General features: G+C 47.3%; 1 protein-coding gene across 2 annotated transcripts in view; it reads left to right on the forward strand.

Moving 5' to 3' along the window:
- Positions 1–18376: 18376 nt before the first annotated feature.
- The window catches only part of SMAD4 (SMAD family member 4), a 34491-nt gene continuing 33870 nt past the window's right edge, over positions 18377–18997 (forward strand). For both annotated transcript variants that reach the window (XM_066602495.1, XM_066602496.1), the window contains exon 1: positions 18377–18543. The gene's annotated coding sequence lies outside the window, so the exon portion shown is untranslated. The remainder of the gene's footprint in view (positions 18544–18997) is intronic.

Genomic DNA, 18997 nt, shown 5'->3' on the forward strand with positions numbered 1-18997 from the left:
AAAAAAAACCCGCAATATTCACCTCCCAGCTGGCGTCTGTGTCCCCGGCGGTGCGGCAAGCCGCTCGGCTTTGAATTTCCCCGACATCAGCGCTGTGTAAGTAAGCGCTGTGATTGGATCGAGCTCTAGCCAATCACAGCCAGCGCTCAATCATTCACAGCCATTCAGTGAATGACATCACTGAATGGCTATGATTGGTTTATTGAGTTCTGGCTGTGATTGCTCAATCCAATCACAGTGCTTACTTACACAGCATTGACGGCGGGGGAATTCAAAGCCGAGCGGGGAGATGACAGCGAGGAAAATTCTCAAGTAGCTTGCCGCACAGCCGAGGAGACCATCGCGCCGGGGACACAGGCTGGGAGGTGAGTATTGAGATTTTTTTTTTTAACCTAGTATATACTCGAGTATAGCTAGGCTTATACTCGAGTTAATACGTTTTACCAGTTTTTTGTGGTAAAACTTACTGACTGCTTATGCTCGGGTCGGCTAATACTTGAGTATATACGGTAACTTGAAAATGAGACGTGCTGCTATTGTTCAGTTTTACCAGTGTAATCAGCAGTTTTAATTTTACAGAAACATATCAATGACTTTTGTTTATGAAACTTTTTAAACTATTTGTTGCCACAGTGTTATCAGGAGGCTGGAATCAGCACACGTGACGGGGCGGAGCTACGCGATGACGCGTAGAAGGGGGCGGAGCCAGAACGCCGCTGCTGCCGGACAGACCCGAAAGCAGAAGACCCTTCTGCGCAAGCGCGTCTAATCGGGCGATTATACGCTGAAGTTAGACGGAGCCATGGAGACGGGGACGCCAGCGCAGGGAAGGTAAGTGAATAACTTCTGTATGGCTCATATTTAATGCACGATGTACATTACAAAGTGCATTAATATGGCCATACAGAAGTGCTTAACCCCACTTGCTTTCGCGAGACAACCCCTTTAAGAGAACAATAATTATCGGTCAGTCGTTGGCGTGTGTTCAGACTAAACGATTTTAATCAATCACAGAAAATGGCCGTTACTTACTGACTGAGGAGTGCATATAGATGCATCCTCCTCTCACCATGCAGGTTGCTGACTACCAAATGGAGGAGCCAATAACAACTGTGAGGGCACCGATAAAACACCCACTCACACTGCCTCTTGATAATGAGGGGGGTGGCTGCTTGGCGTACACTCCCACACATAGTGGATACAGGGTGCCAGACCATTCTGATAGATGTAGTTCACCATGCAGACCAGCAACCTATTAATGACGCCATGATGATTCGGCGGGTTGCCCTGCATTTCCATCAGTGAACCACATTGGTACTGCCACCCTGGGCTCCCCTTAGAGTCCTAATGCCACGCTGCATGTGAATGATAGATAATAAATGCAAGGCATTGGTTGGATGTTGGCCAAGATACATGAGCCCACAAACCACTTCACGGTTCCTTGCGTTGTAGTGGGTCCCTACACTAATATAAATGCATCACAGAAGGGGAAATAAAAAATTAAAAACAATCACAGAAAATGGCCGTTACTTACTGAATGAAGAGTGCATATAGATGCATCCTCCTCTCACCATGCAGGTAGCTGACTACCAAATGGAGGAGCAAATAACACCTGTGCAGGACACCGATAAGACAACCACTTACACTGATAATGAGTGGGGTGGCTGCTTGGCGTATACTCCCACACATAGTGGATACAGGGTGCCAGACCATTCTGATATATATAGTTCACCATGCAGACCAGCAACCTATTAATGACGCCATGATAATTCGGCGGGTTGCCCTGCATTTTCATCAGTGAACCATTTGGTAGTCAGCTACCTGCATGGTGAGAGGATGCATCTATATGCACTCCTCAGTCAGTAACGGCCATTTTCGGTGATTGTTTTTAATTTTTTATTTCCCCTTCTGTGATGCATGAACGATTATAATCGTTTACTACGAACACGCGCCAATGACCGAACGATAATTGTTCACTTGTAGAGATGAGCGAGCATACTCGTCCGAGCTTGATGCTCGTTCGAATGTTAGGGTGTTCGAGATGCTCGTTACTTGAGACGAGCACCACGCGGTGTTCGAGTCAATTACATTTCCTTCCCCGAAAAATTTGCGCCATTTTCTGGCCAATAGAAACGCAGGGAAGGCATTACAACTTCCTCCTGTGACGTTCAAGCCCTATCCCACCCCCCTGCAGTGAGTGAGTGGCTGGCGAGATCAAGTGACCACCGAGTATATAAAGTGGTGCCGCCCACGGCTCGCCACAGACGCATCCTGGCAGACATTAGGGACAGTGCTGCTGCTGCTATTATAGGGAGAGTGTTAGCGTCTACAAGAACCGCAACGGTCCTTCTTAGGGCCACAGCTCACCTAGTGCACTACTGTTGTGGTTGCTGGGAGCAGTTGTGCATTTTCTTTTTGGTATATCGGGCGTACAGCCCCATTACAGCTATAGCGTTCTCAGGCTGCAGTCTGTACTATGTAGTATAGGGGAAGTATTGGTGAGGCAGGGACAGTGGTAGTGTGGAATCCTGTCTACAACAATCCCAACGCTCCTTCTTAGGGCTACCTGTGCATTTAACTCCGTGGTTGCTGGGAGTTGTAGTACCTCAGCATTGCACAGCAAGGCCTGAGTTCAGCCTTCAGTGTCATTTTTTTGCTGGGGGCAGTTAGTGTAACGTAAGCGCTCTCTGCCTCCAAGTGCACATTTAGAAAGCACTAATATTTTTCTCCGCTCTGTGTTACTAGTCAGCTGCCGGCGCGGTGTACGGTGCTAGACAGCCATAGAGGGAGAGTCCAATACACGCTCCATTGCCTGCGTTGCATTGGAAAAAAACAAATTTTAAAAAAGGAATCCTTTTTTACGGCTGCTTGTAACCCAGTGCATATTACTGCGTGGCCTGTGGGACTTGAGGTGAATCTCAACTGCATAGTGCACAGCAAGTCCTGAGTTCTGCCTTCAGTGTCATTTTTTTGCTGGGGGCAGTTAGTGTAACGTAAACGCTCTCTGCCTCCAAGTGCACGTTTAGAAAGCACTAATATTTTTCTCTGCTCTGTGTTACCAGTCAGCTGCCAGCGCAGTGTACGGTGCTAGACAGCCATAGAGGGAGAGTCCAATACACGCTCCATTGCCTGCATTGCATTGGAAAAAAACAAATTTTAAAAAAGGAATCCTTTTTTACGGCTGCTTGTAACCCAGTGCATATTACTGCGTGGCCTGTGGGACTTTTTTTCTGTGGCCCAAAAGACTCATATAACTTTTCTAAACAATATTTATACGTTTCAATTCTCATTAAAGCATTGAAACTTCCACCTGAACCAATTTTTATTTTGACTGGGCTGCCTCCAGGCCCAGTTACAAATTAAGCCACAGTAAGCTAAGCGATTAATGGGTTTCACCTGCCCTCTGTGTTGGGCATGGGCAATTTGTCTGGGGCACATTTGTACTCTCGGTACACCAATTCTTCGGGCCCTCACCTACAATGTAATCCAAGTAATTTTTTATGGGCTGCGCCTGCACGCATGGTACACCACTGTGTCTGGGGTGGGCCTACACTTTTGCTACAGAAATGTAACTCTGTTCTGTCTACCTATACTTCTGCCACAGTAATGCTAGAGGGGTCTGACTATGCTTCTGCAACAGAAATGTAACTTCGGTCTGCCGATACTTCTGCTCCTGAAATGTTACCTTGGTTTGTGTATACTGTTACTACTGTAATGTTACTGATACTGGGCTCTGCCCATACTGCTTCAACGGAAATGTTACTGGGGCAGGTCTATACTGCTATAACTGAAATGTTACAAAAGCTGTACTCTCCCTACCCTGCTGCAAGGGAAATGTGAATCTGCTGCTTTGCCCGTACTGTTTCTACATAAATGTTACTGGGGCCTGTCTATACTGCTACTACTGAAATGTTACAAATGCTGTACTCTCCCTACACTGCTGCAAGGGAAATGTGAATCTGCTGCTTTTCCCATACTGCTTTTATGTAAATGTTACTGGGGTCTGACTATACTGCTACTACTGAAATGTTACAAATGCTGTGTTCTCCCTATACTGCTGCAAGGGAAATGCGAATCTGTTGCTTTGCCCATACTGCTTCTACGTAAATGTTACTGGGGTCTGTCTATCCTGTTACTACAATAGAAAAGTTACTGCACTCTGTCAATACTGCTGCAAATGAAATGTTACTGGGGTCAGCCTACACTGCTGCAACGGAAATGTTAAAGGGGTGTGTCTATAATGTTACTACTACTGAAATATTACTGCGGTCTGTCTGCACTGCTGGAACTGAAATGTTACTGGGGCCTGTCCCTACTGATACTACTGAAATGTTACTGGGGTCTGTATACACTGCTGGAACTGAAATGTTACTGGGGTCTGTCTATACTGTTGCTACTGAAATGTTACTGGGGCCTGTCCCTAATGATACTACTGAAATGTTACTGGGGTCAGCCTATACTGCTGCAATGGAAATGGTAAAGGGGTGTGTCTATACTGTTACTACTACTGAAATGTAACTGGGGTCTGTCTGCACTGCTGGAACTGAAATGTTACTGAGGCCTGTCCCTACTGATACTACTGAAATGTTACTGGGGTCTGTCTGCAATGCTGGAACTGAAATGTTACTGGGGCCTGTCTGCAATGCTGGAACTGAAATGTTACTGGGGCCTGTCTATACTGTTGCTACAATAGAAAAGTTACTGCACTCTGTCAATACTGCTGCAAATGAAATGTTACTGGGGTCAGCCTACACTGCTGCAACGGAAATGTTAAAGGGGTGTGTCTATAATGTTACTACTACTGAAATATTACTGCGGTCTGTCTGCACTGCTGGAACTGAAATGTTACTGGGGCCTGTCCCTACTGATACTACTGAAATGTTACTGGGGTCTGTATACACTGCTGGAACTGAAATGTTACTGGGGTCTGTCTATACTGTTGCTACTGAAATGTTACTGGGGCCTGTCCCTAATGATACTACTGAAATGTTACTGGGGTCAGCCTATACTGCTGCAATGGAAATGTTAAAGGGGTGTGTCTATACTGTTACTACTACTGAAATGTAACTGGGGTCTGTCTGCACTGCTGGAACTGAAATGTTACTGAGGCCTGTCCCTACTGATACTACTGAAATGTTACTGGGGTCTGTCTGCAATGCTGGAACTGAAATGTTACTGGGGCCTGTCTGCAATGCTGGAACTGAAATGTTACTGGGGCCTGTCTATACTGTTGCTACTGAAATGTTACTGGGGCCTGTCTATACTGTTGCTACTGAAATGTTACTGGGGCCTGTCTATACTGTTGCTACTGAAATGTTACTGGGGCCTGTCTATACTGTTGCTACTGAAATGTTACTGGGGCCTGTCTATACTGTTGCTACTGAAATGTTACTGGGGCCTGTCTATACTGTTGCTACTGAAATGTTACTGGGGCCTGTCCCTACTGATACTACTGAAGTGTTACTGGGGCCTGTCCATACTGTTGCTACTGAAATGTTACTGGGGCCTGTCCCTACTGATACTACTGAAGTGTTACTGGGGTCTGTATACACTGCTGGAACTGAAATGTTACTGGGGTCTGTCAATACTGCTCTAAATGAAATGTTACTGGGGTCCATCTATACTGTTGCTACTGAAATGTTACTGGGGCCTGTCCCTAATGATACTACTGAAAAGTTACTGTGGTCTGTCTGCACTGCTGGAACTGAAATGTTACTGGGGCCTGTCCCTACTGATACTACTGAAATGTTAGTTACTGGGGTCTGTCTGCACTGCTGGAACTGAAATGTTACTGGGGTCTGTCTGCACTGCTGGAACTGAAATGTTACTGGGGCAGGTCGCAACTGATACTACTGAAATGTAACTGGGGTCTGTCTGCACTGCTGGAACTGAAATGTTACTGGGGCAGGTCGCAACTGATACTACTGAAATGTTACTGGGGTCTGTCCCTACTGAAATGTTACTGGGGTCTGTCCAGACTTATACTACTGAAATGTTACTGGGGTCTGTCCAGACTTATACTACTGAAATGTTACTGGGGTCTGTCCAGACTTATACTACTGAAATGTTACTGGGGTCTGTCCATACTCTTACCACTGAAATGTTACTAATTCTCGGCTCTGCCTATACTGCTGCTACTGCTATGTTACAGGGTTGTGGAAACGGAGGCTTCCCAAAGACATGATGGCGGCGAGGCCGTGCTACAAGGTCCCCAGGCGCGATAGCTTTTCAGCGACGCGGTTAGTGGGAAGGTGCATATAACCACGGACACGTGGACAGGACACCTACTGCCTCAAAAACCTCCCCCTCCTCCTCCTCCAACAATGAAAACATTCTTGGCAAATGCTTTCGCAGTGGTCCGTCTGGCGGCAGTCCAAGAATTTCATCTTAAACGACACAATAAGAAAGCCCCCCGCCACGGCCCACTTAATCCTGGCCACATTCCGAAAACCAACAAAATAAAACCGCGCTAATAGGTCCACTGTCGCGACCACTTTCCCACCAACGCGGTTACTGGTAAGGTGCATATAACCACGGACAAGTGGACAAGACACGTACTGCCTCAAAAACATCCCCCTCCTCCTCCTACCAAAAATGAAAACATTCTTGGCAAATGCTTTCGCAGTGGTCCGTCTGGCGGCAGTCCAAGAATTTCACCTTAAATGGCACAATAAGAAAGCCCCCCACCACCCTCCCGCCACGGCCCACTTAATCCTGGCAACATCCTGAAAACCAACTAAATACAACCACGGTAGTATTCCGTTATCCCTAGCTGAAGCTTTCAGCCGACTGGTAGAGCAATGGTGGCTTCCAACTTATTGGTACTGCTAAGTCCAAAGATAAGCGTACAGCTGAGGTCGGAATACAGGTGACTATAGAACACAGCATCCCTGCAGGGCAAGGGACAGAGTTGCAGCAGGTACCGACCCTAAATGGAAGCAAGCCAGCTGAGAAGCACATACTCCCTGAATGATTTTGGACTGACCGATGATGAGGCCTTAACTTGTGATCATCTTTGGTAATTCCTAAGAAAGATGCTTGCGTGGTAGTAGCCGGAAACTTGGATTGCTATTTGCTAACACTTTGAAATGGACAACTGAAACCATAGGAATGAAGCCTTTCCATTTTTCAGCCTGAGATGAGGAGGAGTGCAGACTTTCAGTACCTTGAGTATCCTTTTCATTGCAATCAAATGCCCCTCTCTTGTCTTAGAAAATACTAGCTTTTCCACATAGGTGTTTTCAATCTGTCTATACTGTTACTACTGAAATCCCACTAATACTGGGCTATGCCTATCCTGCTCTTACGGAAATGTTACAGGGGTCTGTCGATACCGTTACTACTAAAATGTAACTGATACTGTGCTCTGCCTATACTGCAGCTACTGAAATGTTACTGGGGTCCGTCTATACTGTTACTACAGAAGTGTTAATAGGGTCTCCCTAGACTTCTGCAACATAACTGTTAGTGGGGTGTGCGTATACCTTAGCTACAGGAGTATTACAGGAGTCGGTGCATACTATGGGTGCACTAAGTGTTCCCATCGCGGTGTTCCACGCACATGGCCCAAAACAAAATTACCCAGACTGACTAGGGCATGCAGTGTGGGCCGAAGCCGAACTGTATGTAATCAGACGTTAGCTCTGCTGTCCAGAGCACTGCAATGGGATATATTTATGTACCGCCGGTGGGTTCCAGGGAGCCACTCATGCTGTCGGTTCACACGGACTTCACATTAGGGAGTTGTACCTGCCTGTGTTTATGTATAAAAAACCTCAGTCTGACTGGGGCATGCAGTGTGGGCCAAAGCCCACCTGTATTTTATCTGACGTTACCTCAGCTGTGCTGGGCAATGCAATGGGATTTATTTATGTACCGCCGGTGGCTTCCTGGGACCCACCCATGCTGTCGGTCCACACGGACTTCACATTAGGGAGTTGTACCTGCCTGTGTACACTTATAAAAAAACCCAGTCTGACTGGGGCATGCAGTGTGGGCCGAAGCCCACCTGTATTTAATCTTACGTTAGCTCTGCTGTCCTGGGCACTGCAATGGGATACATTTATGTACCACCGGTGGGTTCCAGGGAGCCACCCATGCTGTCGGTCCACAGGGACTTCACATAGGGGAGTTGTACCTGCCTGTGTCTATGTATTAAAAACCCCAGTCTGACTGGGGCATGCAGTGTGGGCCAAAGCCCACCTGTATTTTATCTGACGTTAGCTCAGCTGTGCAGGGCACTGCAATGGGATTTATTTATGTACCGCCGGTGGCTTCCTGGGACCCACCCATGCTGTGGGTGCACACGCAATTCACATAGGGGAGTTGTACCTGCCTGTGTCTACTTATACAAACCCCAGTCTGACTGGGGCATGCAGTGTGGGCCGAAGCCCACCTGTATTTCATCTGACGTTAGCTCTACTATCCGGGGCACTGCATTGGGACAAACTACAGGAGCAATACAGCGCTAATGAGACGTGCACAGCTACGCTAGCATTGGAGTCCGCTGTAGGTCTGCGATTGCTGAGGGTTTGTGCAGAGGCCTATATCCTGGGTGCAGTGAAAGTACGCTTCCTGCCTACGATTGCTGAAGCTGTGGGCCGAGGCCTATGTCGTGGGCGCGGTGCAAGTCTGCCATGTTTGGCCGCTCAGATTTAATTTTTGTTCATGTCTTGGGTTGCCTAGGACCCACCTATGCTGCTGGTGCCCACTTAGTTCCCATCGTGGTGTTTGACCTGTGTGGCACAAAGACACTGACTGACTTGGGTAGGGGGCATAGTGCAGATGGCTTTCCCCTTGCGGTGTCAATTGAGCTATGCGACACCTTGGCAGAATGAATACTGTGTGGGCACATGGATTCCCCATTGCTATGCCCACGTTTGCAGCTCCTGACAGAGGTGGCACAGGATTGGATTTCTCATTGCTTCTGTACAGCATTGTGGGCTATCGTCCCGCCCCTTTTAACCCCTTCATGACATGGCCTATTTTGGGCTTAAGGACGCAACAATTTTTGGCGGATTTTCTTCTCCGTTTATCAAAAGCCATAACTTTTTTATTTTTCCGTCGACGCGGCCGTATGAGGGCTTGTTTTTTGCGTGGCGAACTGTAGTTTTTATCGATGCCAATTTTGGGTACATAGACTATATTGTAAAATTTTTTTTTTTTTTTAATGATAGCAGAGAGAGAAAACGCATCAATTCTGCCATAGATTTTTTTATTTTTTTTTTACACCGTTAATCATGCAGCATAAATCAGACTTTCCATTTTTTCTGCAGACCGGTACGGTTACAACGATACCAAAATTCTAACATTTTTTTTAGGTTTTCCCACTTTTCTGCAATAAAAACCCTTTTTTTTGGAAATCTTTTTCTATTCTAAATTGCTGCATTCAAAGTCACGTAACTTTTTTATTTTTTGATGTACAGAGCTCTATGAGGGCTTATTTTTTGCGAGACGAGTTGTAGATTTTATTGGTACCATTTTGGCGTACATACGGCTTTTTTGATCACTTTTATTGCATTTTTAGTGAGGCAAAATGCTAAAAATGAGCATTTTGCCTCAGTTTTTTAGCTTTTTTTTTAGCGTTTTTTTCCGTGCACAGTCAAAAGCATGTGCAACTTATTGTACGCATCATTACGGACGCGACAATACCAAATATGTGGGGTTTTATTATTTTTTTTACCTTTTTTTATGCTAATCTGAGAAAAAGCATAAAAAATGGGTTTTTTACTCTTTTTTTTTTACTTTTTTTAATTCATTTTTTAAATCTTTCTTTTTTTTACACTGCTTGTGTCCCTCTGAGGGACTTTAACCACTGCCCTGATGATCGCTGTCATAAGGCATGGCAGAGCTACTGCTCTCCCATGCCTTATCGCTCATACAGTGATCTCAGGCATAGGCAATACAGGACGCCAGTGTCTGGCGTCCTGTTGCCATGGTGACAGGCCGGGCTCTCGCGATGACATCGCGAGTTCCGGCCGGAGACACAGAGGGAGCCGCGCTCCCGCTGTGAACTCTTTCCCTGCCGCGATCTACTTAGATCGCGGCAGGGAAGGGGTTAACAGTGGCGGGCGCATCTCTGATGCCCCCCCGCTGTTGCAGCGAGACGCCGGCTGTGAGTGACAGCCGGCTCCCGCTGCGGGATAGCGCTGGATCATATGTGATCCCGCGCTATCTCCAGGACGTAAGTTTACGCCCTGTTGCGGGAAGTACCCCGCTCCCAGGACGTAAACTTACGTCCTGCAGCGGGAATGGGTTAAAGAGGGTCGCTGCCTGGCCCTGCCAACGCTCTGCAGTGTGTGCCTCCGGTTCCTCCTCATCGGAGATGTACTGAGAAATAGACATGAGGGTGGTGTGGCTATGCAGCCAGCGTGTGACATGAGGGTAGCTGAAGGCTGCGCAGGGACACTTCTGTGGACGCAGGGTCATGCGGGGGGGGGGGTTGGGCAGCATGTAACCCAGGAGAAGAGGCAGCGGTGTGTCCCGCCGGCAGTGATTGTGCTTAGTTGGAAGTAGTGTGGTGCTTAGCTAAGGTGTGCCTTGCTAATGAGGGTTTGTCCGAAGTAAAAATTGTTAGGGGGGGGGGGCACTCTTGCCGCTATTGTGGCTTACTAGTGGGACCTGGGAACCTGAAATGCAGCCCAGCATGTTGCCCCTCGTCTGCCCTATCCGTCTCTGTGTCGTTTCCATCACTTTCTTGGGTTTTCCAGACTTTCACCAATGAAAACCTTAGCGGAGCATGGGTCATATACAAAAATGTTCGAGTTGCCCATTGACTTCAATGGGGTTCGTTACTCGAAACGAACCCTCGAGCATCGCGGAAAGTTCGACTCGAGCAACGAGCACCCGAGCATTTTGGTGCTCGCTCATCTCTATTCACTTGTCATTTTATGCAGGCATAAAAATCATTGTTGGCTTATTCACTTATCGTTCGGTTTAACCCCTTAGTGACCATGCCTGTTTGCGCCTTAATGACCAGGCCAAATTTTGGAAATCTGACATGTCGCTTTAACATAGCATAACTCCGTAAAGGTTTTGCATATCCAAGTGATTCTAACATTGTTTTTTCGCCACATGTTGTACTTCATTTAGGTGGTGAAAATAGTCCGATATAATTTGTGTGTGTATAATATATATATATTAGTGTCAATATTGGGAAAATATTGAAAAAAATTATTTTTTCACATTTTCAATTGTAATATATCAAATATGTGCCATCATACTGTACAAACTTTTGCTAAGATATATATTTCCATCTATTTACTTTATTCGGAATGCACATTTTAAAAACTTTTTTTTTTTTTAACCATTTAGGAGACATACAAATTTAACATTACTTTTCAGCATTTTGAGGAACACTGTTTTCCTACACCAAGCCAAGATTGCAAAGGCTCATAGGTGTCAGAATGATAGATACCCCCATAAATGACCCCATTTTAAAAACTACACCCCTTAATGTATTCACTGGGGGGGGGGGGGCATAAGTATTTTGACCCCACGTTTTTTTTTTCACGAAGTACTTCAATTTAGAGGAGAAAAAGTTAAATTTCATATTTTTGCAAATATGTCATTTTAAAGACATATTTTTTCCCTATAGTTTACATGAAAATGAGGATTTACACACCAAAATGGATCCCCCTGTTTGTCGTGTGTTCAGAAATATTCCCATTGTGGCCCTAATCTTATATCTGGATGAACAACGGGGCCCAAAATGAAAGTAGTCAGTATCCTTCAGAACAGAAATTTTGCTTGAAGGCGTTTTAGACCCCATAGCACACTTGTAGAGTTCTTGAGCGCCCAAAACCATAGAAGACCCCCACAAATTACCCCATTTTGAAAACTAGAGCCCTTAACGAATTTATCTAGGGGTGAACTGTGTATTTTGATCCCACAGTTTTTGAATGAATTCAAATATAAATAAAGACTTTCACCCCAAAATGGATACCCCTGTTTGTGCCATGTTCAGAACACATACCCATTGTGGCCCTAATCTACTTACAGGACACATGGCTAGGCCTATAATGGAAGGAGCACCCGTTGATTTCAGGGTACAACTGAATAAATTCCAGGCCCCATTGCCCACTTGTAGAGCCATTGAGCGTCCAAAACGATAAAGAACCCCCACAAATGACCCCATTTTGAAAACTAGACCCCTTAACAAAATTCCTCTAGCAGTGTACTGCATATTTTGACCCCACAGTATTTGAATGAATCTAAGCAAAGCAGAAGGAAAAAATTACGATTTTCATTTTTTGGGCAATTTTGTCAATTTAAAAACAGTTTTTTTGTACAGTGTACATAGGAATGAAGACGTTCACCCCAAGATGGATACCCCCGTTTGTCCTGTGTTCAGAAACATACCCATTGTGGCCCTAATCTACTTACAGGACACATGGCTAGGCCTATAAAGGAGGGAACACCCGTTGGATTTCAGGGCAGAACTGAATAAATTCCAGGCCCCATTGCTCACTTCTACCGAATAAAAATCGACTCCCTGAAAATCCCTGCGCGCGCCCTTTTCGGCGTTCCCTAAATAAAAGTAATAATGTGAACTGTGTGGTATTTCCGAAGACACGGGTAATTACGGGGTCCTGGTTGGGATGGGTACATGGGGCAATAAAACCAGGTATCCCCCCCCCTCCTCTCATGCTTTTTGCGGGGTATTTTTTTTATCTCAGTGGCGGGTATGGGGTGTAAAAAGTGGCGCTCTGAGTCCTCATAAGCTTGCTGAGGTGCGGCGGTCTCACACAGAAGGCGCTCAACAAGCTGCTCCTGGAACTGCAGGAAGGCGAGCGTTCCCGGGGCTTCTTGTAAATTCCAAATTACAGGTAGCGGTCTGAATAACACCGGGCTTACGCAGCCGTAGGTAGAATCCGCTTGCGGAGGACCGCAGCGGATCACAGCTGTGAGGCCTGCGTACGGCCTACTCACACAAGCGGTCATGCGCAGTACACTTTTTTTATTTGTATTTCCTGCACCGTCGCTTAGCGATGACACGGGTACCCGCAGCCCGTATACAATGTAGTTGCGTATGGGCTGCGGGTATATCCACGACCATGGAGCACAATGGGCTCTATGTCGCGAATATCCGCAGTAAAATAGAACCTGCTGTGTTCTCTTTTCTGCAAGTGGATTACGCAATTCCGACCCACTAATGTGAGCGGAATTGTGTAATCCAATGCGATTGATCTGCCTATTACCGCGGATCAGACGAATGTGGAATCCGTAATTTCTATCCCGTCATGTGAGACCGGCCTAAGGTAGATCGCTACCTTTTTATTACATGACCGGGGACCGCTCAACAAGGTCACTGCTCCAGGCTCACAATGACTGTTGGTCGCTGGGAGCAAGGAGATTTTAAGTTTCTTAGACTCCCCGACACCTGCACATGTGTCCTAGCCAGGAGCAGAGGGATTTTGAATTTCCCAGGGCCTGAGCCCCTCTGTGCACGCGCCGGATGATTGACGTCAGGCGTGCATGCGCGGAAGGGGACTTCGGGTCCCGGAACACCGGGACATCGAGGAGGACCTGAGGTGAGTATTTTCACCTCCCCTCATGGATCCAATCCATGAGGGGAGGTGAAACTTGTCCTTTTTTAAACTTTTCAAAACTTTTTCGTGATCGCTGCTATCCATTGGATAGCAGCGATCACGGGCCCAGGGACCGCTCACCATGGTCCCCAGTGACATCTTCTGGTTCCCGGCTACCTTCAGGAGCCGGGAGATTTTACATTTGCTTCTGCGCATGCACGTGAAACCATCTATCTAGCGCGCATGTGCAGAAGAGCGGTGGTGGGTCGGGAGGACCAGATCTTCGGGGCACAACATGGGGGACGTGGGTAATTTCAGCTGCCCCCATGGATCCGATCCGTAAGGGCAGCTGAATCTTTAACTTTTAAAAAACTTTTTTGCACTTTAATGCGATTGGCGCAATCGCATTGCCGAGGGGGAGGGGGGGGGGACGACTGCCTGCAGCCCAGGATGACAGCTCCAAGCTACCTGCGGGCACCGACAGCATGGAACTGTCACGTGCAGAGCCCACGTGGCTTTATTCCCTGCAGGACACCTTTTTTTTACGTCCTCAGGGAATAAAGCCCACTTTGGCATGACGTAAAAACACTATGGGCTGGTCACTGGGGGGTTAAACAGTGCTTGTTCAAATTCTCAGTCAGTTATACTGCAAATGTGAATGACTGAACGATTTCTCGTCTGAACAAGCTGGCTATGCATCTGCCTGTATAAACAGGCTGCAAGAGAGCAACGAACTATCAGTGAGATTACGTCATTCGCTCGTTCAAAGGATAAAACTGCTCGTCTAAAAGTCTAAGGCCTCATGTCCACGGGCAAAATATGATTTAAGATCCGCAGCGGATCTCCCGCACGCGGATCCGCATCCCATAGGGATGCATTGACCACCCGCGGGTAGATAAATACCCGCGGATGGTCAATAAAAGGGATTTTAAAAAAAATGCAGCATGAAAAAATCTGGACCATGCTCCATTTTCGTGCGGGTCTCCCGCGGGCTTCTATTGAAGCCAATGGAAGCCGTCCGGATCCGCGGGAGACCTAAAATAGGAATTTAAAAGAATTACTCATCCGGCGCGGGCGGGGAAAGCCTTCTCTTCCTCACGGCTGGATCTTTCTTGCTTCGGCTCGGCGGATGTGCCCGGCACGTTGCCGACGTGCCGCCGGCGTGACGAATTCATCCGCCGGCCGGAAAAGAAGATCCGGCCGTGAGGAAGAGAAGGCTTTCCCCGCCCGCTACGGATAGGTAAATGCTTTTAAATTCTTATTTTCAGCGCTCATGTCCGCGGGGCAGGAGGGACCCGCTGCAGATTCTACATGGGGAATCTGCAGCGGATCTTATTTTCCCCGTGGACATGAGGCCTAAGACCTCATGTCCATAGGCAAAAGAAGAACTAAAATCCGCAGCGGATTTTAACTCTTCTCCTGCCCGTGGATCCGCATCCCATAGGGATGCATTGACCACTCGCGGGTAGATAAATACCCGCGGATGGTCAATAAAAGTGATTAAAAAAAAAATGGAGCATGAAAAAATCTGGACCATGCTCCATTTTCGTGCGGGTCTCCTGCGGGCTTCTATTGAAGCCGTCCGGATCCGCGGGAGACCAAAATCGGTATTTACTCACCTGCTCCAGATCTTCCCGTCGCCGCGGCTTCATCTTCTCTCCGTCGCGGCCGGATCTTTTTTCTTCGGGCCGGCGCATGCGCGGGGCACTTAACCGACGTGCCCTGCGCATCCGCCGAGCCGAAGAAAGAAGATCCGGCCGCGACGGAGAGAAGATGAAGCCGCGGCGAAGGGAAGATCCGGAGCTGGCGAGAGGTACATTTATTCTTATTTTTATGCCTCATGTCCGCGGGGCAGGAGGGACCTGCTACAGATTCTCCATGGAGAATCCGTAGCGGGCCTGATTTTCCCCGTGGACATGAGGCCTAAAACTTTTCTTCTCTCCTGGAATATCTAGAAAAGCATGACTGGCACTCTTCAGGGATATAGGCCACGATGCCTCCTGCTATTCTGCAGGCTGCTACGGTGTCACTCACGACTTGCAGTATGTCTTACTACACCCTCACTAACTACACAGGAACAGAACTGGATATTTAAGTCCCCTGGTACATGTTGGCAGTGTGACCTAGCATCTCCAGTGCCCCGATGTTTCCATGTGATGGCGTTCCTAAAGCAACCTGGCCATAATCCACCTAATCTGACAATTGTTAGCTATGCAATATTTACCAGATACATACTGTAATCACATTCATGCGTGTATTAACCCCTTAGTGACGAAGCCTGTTTGCGCCCTAGTGACGGAGCCAAATTTTGGAAATCTGACACGTTTCACTTAACATGGAATAACTCTGTAAAGGTTTTGCATATCCAAGTGATTCTGACATTTTTTCGCCACATATTGTACTTCATTTAGGTGGTAAAAATAGACCAATAGAATTTGTGTATATTTATTAAAAGTACCAAAAGTGGGAAAACTTAAAAAACTTTTTTCACATTTTCAACTGTAATATCTCAAATATGTGCAAACATACTGTACAAATTTTGATGAGGTATATTTTTCCACCCATTTACTTTATTTTGGAAGCACATTTGAAAAACTTTCGTTTTTTTAACCATTTAGGAGACGTACAAATTTAACATTAATTATTATCAACATTTTTTTTACTACACTAAGCCATAATTGCAAAGACTCATAGGTGTCAGAATGATAGATACCCCCACAAATGGCCCCTATTTTAAAAACTACACCCCTTAATGTATTCACTGAGGGGGTCATGAGTATTTTGACCCCACCATTTTTTTTTTCAAGAGTTAATGCAATTTATAGGACAAAAAATAAAATTTCATATTTTTGCAAATATGTCATTTCAAAGACATTTTTTTCTATATTGCACAGGAAGATGAGGATTTACACCCCAAAACGGACACCCGTTTGTCATGTGTTCAGAAATATAACCATTGTGGCCCTAATATGTCTGGATGCAAAACGGGGCCAAACTGAAACGATCCGCCGGTGGCTTTCAGAAGAGACATTTTGCTTGAAGGTGATTCAAGCCCCATTGCCCCCTTGTAGAGCTCCTGAGCGGCCAAAACAATAGAGAACCCACCACAAATGACCTCATTTTGAAAACTAGACCCTTTAATGAATTAATCTAGGGGTGTACTGTGTATTTTTTGCCAATTGTGTCACTTAAAGTTTTTTTGTACAGTACACATACAAATGAAGACTTGCGTCCCAAAATGGATCGCCGTTTGCCCCATGTTTAGACACATAGCTGTTGTGGCCCTAATCTTATGTCTGTGGGCACAACGGGGCTCAAACCGAAAAGAGCATTCAACTTCAGCTTTTTTTAAACTTTTATCTGATCGCCATTATCCGTTGGCTCACCGCCGCCTGCGGTCACTGCTCCAGGCTCTTGGCTCCCTTTAGTAGCCAGATTTTTAATTTCCATTGACTTTCAAGAATGCTACCTTCCAATAGGTGGCGCTGCAGAGGTATTGTTCCATCTACCTTATTTGCATATTTCCCAGAGGCGTATGGACAGCCTTATAAGTCTCCTCACCTTCTAGGCGCTCTCCCTAAGGGCTCATGTCCACGGGCAAAATAAGAATTAAAATCCGCAGCGGATTTTAACTCTTCTCCTGCCCGCGGATCCGCACCCCATAGGGATGCATTGACCACCCGCGGGTAGATCAATACCCGCGGATCGTCAATAAAAGGGATTTTAAAAAAAATGGAGCATGGAAAAATCTGGACCATGCTCCATTTTCGTGCGGGTCTCCCGCGGGGACGGCTCCCGCGGGCTTCTATTGAAGCCTATGGAAGCCGTCCGGATCCGCGGGAGACAAAAATCGGATTTTACTCACCCGCTCCGGTTCTTCTCTTCGCTGCGGCGCCATCTTCTCTCCGTCGCGGCCGGATCTTTTTTTCTTCGGACCGGCGCATGCGCGGGGCACGTCACCGACGTCATCCTGCGCATCCGCCGAGCCGAAGAAAGAAGATCCGGCCGCGACGCAGAGAAGATGACGCCACGGCGAAGAGAAGAAACGGAGCGGGTGGGAGGTAAGTTTATTCTCATTTATTCTTCTTTTCAGCGCTCATGTCCGCGGGGCAGGAGGGACCCGCTCCGGATTCTCCATGGAGAATCCGGAGCGGGCCTGATTTTCCCCCGTGGACATGAGGCCTAAGGCCTATTGCCCACGGCTGGATATATGCCGCGTTCCCCGCAGGTTCTATTGAACCTAATGGCTCAGTCCTCACATGCGGGATTTTGGCACGGAAAACAAAAATCATGCCATGCTTTATTTTACCACATTTTTCCAGGATCATCAGCGGGGACTTTTTTGTTTATCCCGGTGGGATTCCCGTGGCTTAAGACCACGGCCGTATCCTGCTCCGTCCGTGGGCAGGAGGCCTTCAGATAGCATTCTTGACCCAGTAGCCAGAGACAGGATAACATTTTTGTGCCCGTTTACTTCATCCAGTCTCAAAATCTCCCTGTTATTTCTCAAAAGCACACAACTATATTATGAATACTTTCTCTTACAGCTCCGAATAGAAATTGAGATACAAGTCAGATTCTATGAAGTGGCTTCCGAGGCAGGAGAGGCCGAGCGGTCCGGTAATCCCCACAATGAGCGACTCGTCCTCTGAGGTAAACTCTCAGCGCGTTTTTTCCCGCCCATCTCCCAGCTGGACACTCCCGTCAATCACTGCTCCTGTTGCCATGGAGATCGCAGCTCCCCGCCCTCCCTCGCATAGTCCTCACTTTTCGATTTCTAGCTGACCACATCCCCTGCTTCCCGCTAGCTCCTGGCCCCGCCTACCGTCCTGCTCAGTGTCCCGGATGTAGCCGCTGCTGGAACACTTGCGCACGCTCGGCCCGGGAGGGTTTGTTGTCTGCGGCCTCCGCCGCTCGGAGAATCTCGGGAGGCGAAGCGGACGTTCCGGCCTTCCCGGTGCGGCTTGGGGGCGCAGTAGCCTCCTGAAGAATCCGGTCTGCGGCACTGAAGAGGGTAACTGGGGAAGGGGTCGGGTCAGCGGGGCCTCAGCGCTCGGCCGCTATTACCTTGTATGATTGGCTGAGATCTGGTTGTGTGACGACCACATTGCTAGGAGATCTGCAGGGGGGCCTGGATTGGCTCTAGTCTAAGTGCCCCCTCTTGTGAGCACGCAGGACCCCTCATTATGTGGTGCACATGTAATGACTGCTCCTCGGAAAGCTGGGTGGCAGTGTGTGCAGCCCCAGGTCATCTCACAGGATTCTGCACTATTATTGCCCCAGGATAGTGAATGGCTCCACTCCTCCTACCCATAACATGCCCGCTGCCGACACAAAGTCTGTCTTGTACCACCGCTGGGCGCAGTATTGCCCACGTAAAAGGCGGGGGGGGGGGGGGGGGGGTCATCGTTTTTATATAGCGAAAAGTTCTCTAACTTTCGAATACTTTCCATTCATTGCTGTTTTCA

This window comes from Eleutherodactylus coqui, chromosome 5 (assembly GCF_035609145.1).
Source record: "Eleutherodactylus coqui strain aEleCoq1 chromosome 5, aEleCoq1.hap1, whole genome shotgun sequence".
Lineage (NCBI taxonomy): Eukaryota > Metazoa > Chordata > Amphibia > Anura > Eleutherodactylidae > Eleutherodactylus > Eleutherodactylus coqui.